Genomic DNA, 4,316 nt, shown 5'->3' on the forward strand with positions numbered 1-4,316 from the left:
CAACGTGTCTGTCCATGAGACTGGCCACATATGTCAAGAAAATCCACAACAAATAGACAATTTAAAAAGATAAGATATAGCCAAACGTAATGGTACATGCCTGTAATCCCAGCAGCTTGGGAGGCTGAGACAGGAGGATTGTGAGTTCAAAGCCAGCCTCAGCAAAAGCAAGGTGCTAAGCAACTCAGTGAGACCCTGTCTCTAAATAAAATACAAAATAGGGCTGGGGATGTGGCTCAGTGGTCGAGTGTCCCTGAGTTCAATCCCCAGTACCAAAAAAAAAAAAAAAAAAGTGAGATACGTCTTTATTTGCTGAGAAGAAAAATTTATCAGCAAAAGAAGCAAATCATAGATTATGTAATACGGTTGCATATATTGACTTTAGAAAAAAGACATAAATGTATTATTATACCTCCACATATAGGAAACAGTAAGGAAAGCCATCTAACTATCTGTTGATCATAATCACACAAAAGGTTAAAAGTTGGGGCAGAACCTATGTCCTCACTGAGTGGCCCTCAGTGCCCACAGAGGCTGCATCAGAGGGCTCTTCAGGGCTCCCATCTCTGCAGGGTCCCTCCCACCTATTTCCTCTCCACAGCCCCTCCATCTACTCCGTTCTGCTCTCCTTGCAGTGGCCCCTCTGTTTTGGAGGCAGAGAAGGCCATGGACCCTCAAGGTCCCAGGGAGTGGCCTGTGGCTCCAGGCTAGCTCCTACGGTCCTGGCTGTTCTGTGAATATTAGATTGTTCCTCAGAGCAGTGAATCCCAGAGACAAACAGGCATCCCCTTTGCTCAGTGGACGCCTTTGTAAAAGAACTTTAATGGAGTGTTCTGCCACTTCAGTCTTTGTTGATTTACTCAGTTTAATAAAAACTTTTCAGTACAAATGAGGAGGAACAAGAAAGAACAGTACAGTGAAGGAAAATGTTATCTACCTCTATGGTATGTATGTGTGCACTTATATACACACGTGTGTATAAGTGTGTCTTTATCCACTTCTGTACAATTGGGCCTCTGTGTCCATGGGTTCTATAGATACAACCAACCAAGGATTAGAAATATAAGTAGGCCCAGAATGATTGTGTCTGTACCAAACATGTACAGATTTTTCTTCTCATTATTCCCTTAAAAATGCAGTGTAAATATGTGGATAAATGCATTCTACTTTCATGTATAACTAATTGAAACAAATACAAAAAAATTTTAAATACAGTGTAACAGCTATTTACATAGTATTTATGTTAGGTACTGCAAGTAACCTAGAGATTATTTAAAGTGTATAAGAGGCAAGACACAGTGGCACACGCCTAGGATCCCAGTGATTCAGGAAGCTGAGGCAGGAGGATTGCAAATTTGAGGCAGCCTGGGCAATTTATAGAGACTCTGTCTCAAAATAAAAAGAGCTGTGGATATACCTCCATGATAGAGTACCTCTGGGTTCAACCCCCAGGACAACACAGAGGAAGAAATAATGAAATAAAGAAGGAAGGGAGAGAGAGAGAGAGTAAGGAGAAAAGAAGATAAAGGATGGAAGGAAGGGAGAGAGAAAGAGAAAGGAAGAAAGAAAGAGGAAGGAAGGAAGAGGAGAGGGAAGGAGGGAGATGGGGAAAGGAAAGAAAGGAGGAAGGAAAAAGAAAGAGGCTGTGTGTACGGTAATACTACAGCATTTTATCTAAGGACTGGAGCATCCAAGGATTTGGATACCGGTAGGGGATCCTGGAAGCAGTGCCCCATGGATACAGAGAGACAACCATATACAAATGCACAGGAAAAGATGTACAGGGCTAGGTGCAGCACTACTGCTGCAGTGTGGGCAGGGAGCAGTGGTGAATGACATTTTTAACTCTACATAGTTTTGCATTTCATTGAAATAAATGTGCATTATTGAATAGCATCTAGTAGGTAATTAGGACAACTATTTTTTTTTTAAATCTTTAAACTTTGTTTGCAGACTGACACAATACCTTTATTTATTTATGTGGATTGAACCCAGTGCCTCACACATGCCAGGCAAGCGCTCTGCCACTGAGCCACAACCCCAGCCTCTAGGACAACTATTTTTAAATACAAAAATAAAGTCCTATTTCTAAGAACTCTTGCTTTCTATTAAACTAAATCCTTCCTGGAAGCTCCACCAATGGGTTCTGTTCCACTTTGGGGCCCCCTAGTGCCTGCTCTTGCCCATAAGCCAGCCCTTGGGACCCATGAGCAGTCTCACCATCCTAAAGCCTTCCCCTCTGCTGTGGGCACACGACATCCAGGCCCCCTCCCTCAATCACCCGACTGGCCCTCGTGGCATTCGTTAATTGGCCCTGGGTTAGGTGCTGGGGTGCAGGAGTGAATCCATTCTGATCACCGGCAGTCAAGTTCAAGTATAAGGCCTGTGTGAGGAGGGGCGACGCAGGGAGCTGCTGAGCCTACCTCAGGAAGGCTTTGCCAGGGAGGTGACAGTTGGGCTTTGGCTGGCGGGAGGAGGAGGAGGAGGAGGCATCTGTGCATTTACACAGAGGATGAAAAGAGCTTTTGCCAAAGCACAAAGGCATGAGGGACCACTGCTTATCAGTGTGTGGGAAACAGCGCAGATCCCACAGAGCAGGGTCACGTGCAGAACAAACAGAAACATCATCTTGGAAGGCGACGAGAGCCGACAAATGAAGAGTCCACCCACAGGGATTCATTCTGAAGTTCACAGAAGGCCACAGAAGCATTTCTCAGGGGAGACAGATGATGGCTCAGTGTAAGGAAGTGGTTTTCAACCAAGCTGCTGTTGCCCTCTTCCCAGGGATATGCAGCGGGGTCTGGAGACATTTTTGCTGTCACCACTCGGAGAATGTAACTGGCCTCTAGTAGGAAGAGGCCAGAGATACTACAGTCCCACAATGCACAGGACAATCCCCACAACAAAGACTCCTCTGGTCCAAGATAATCCAAGATGCCAAGGTCAAGAAATGCTGAGCTAGAGGATGGGAGCTTGGGCAGCAGTATGGGGCATGGATTGCTAGGAAAGGTAGGAGCAGGAATATCTGATGAAAAATGATAGCATAAGCTCTACTGGGAGATGATGAAGGCCCAAACTAAGACAGGCCCATGAAGATGGGACGAGAAGTCGCAACCAGTAAGTTAAACAAGGAGTAAAGCATGGTAAAGCTTGGGGATGGATCCATTATGGTGGCAGGGGGGTGACACAGTGGGCCTGTTAGGATATGGGTTAGGACACCAAAACCAAACAAGCCCAAAGCAACAAGAACATAAAAGGTGTTCATTTCCCATCTAGAGCTGGAGTGGTGGCCTAATCGTACTGGGAACAGAGATACCATCTAATTGCTTTGCCATCCTCAATCCATGGTGACCATCTTATCCAAAATGGCTGCTCCAGATCTTGCCTTCTCATTTCATATTCCAGCCAAAGAGAGGAAGAAGAAGCAAAAAGTTTAGTCCTTCCCTCTAAGGGTATGGTGTAGAAACCACACTCATCACTCCTGCTCACATTCCATCGCCCTGATCTTAGTCACATGGTTGCTCCTATCTGCAAGAGAAATGTTGTCTTGAGCTAAACACCAGAAATTTAAACTCTTATAACTGTAGAAGTCAAGGTGAGCAGCTTTTGGGGGGCATCAGCAGTCCAAGTCATAAGTGATAAAAGAGAAAAAATCTGAAGTCCAATTGCCGGGTGACTGCGTGGATGGTTGGTACCATATGAGGGCTGGGGAACACAGGAGGAGGGACAGGTGTGGAGCCACGCTGGGTCTGAGGCTCCGAGGGACCCCAACGTGGCCCATCCAGCAAAATCTGAAACCCAGGCTTGAGCTCAGGGGAAGGCCTGGGTCTGGGACAGAGCTCAGAAGCCACGGAAAGGTAGGAGGTTGCCTCCTTAGTCTGGACCCCGCCAACCCCACCCCTTGACCCACTCTCAGCTGCAGGACTGAGGGCTGCAGTCTAGGAGTTCCTGGACATGTGCGTGCACTTTTCTAGGGAGGCAGCCCAACTCTCTCAGCAGTTTCTTAAGGGGTCTGGGTGCAGAGCGAGGTAAGAAAAGCAACCGAAGACAGAGGGAGAGGAGTCAACCAAAGGAACCAAGAAGCAGCGTTGAGGGAGGGAGTAGGAGCAGCAGGCAGAGCAGGGATCCTGTACTCCCAGGTAGCCCCCAAGATCAGGGTACCAGGAACCCTCGGCTAGACATGTCAGTGTGAGGGAAGCAGAGGGACAGGTGCAGGAGACAGGATCTAGCAGGAGGAACTGGACAGAAAGCCAGTCTTGGAGGGAACATGGGGCTATAGGGCTTTTTGTCTTTTTTTTTTTTTTTTTTTTTAAAAA

The sequence above is a fragment of the Marmota marmota genome, unplaced genomic scaffold (assembly GCF_001458135.2).
Source record: "Marmota marmota marmota unplaced genomic scaffold, marMar, whole genome shotgun sequence".
Classification (NCBI taxonomy): Eukaryota; Metazoa; Chordata; class Mammalia; order Rodentia; family Sciuridae; genus Marmota; species Marmota marmota.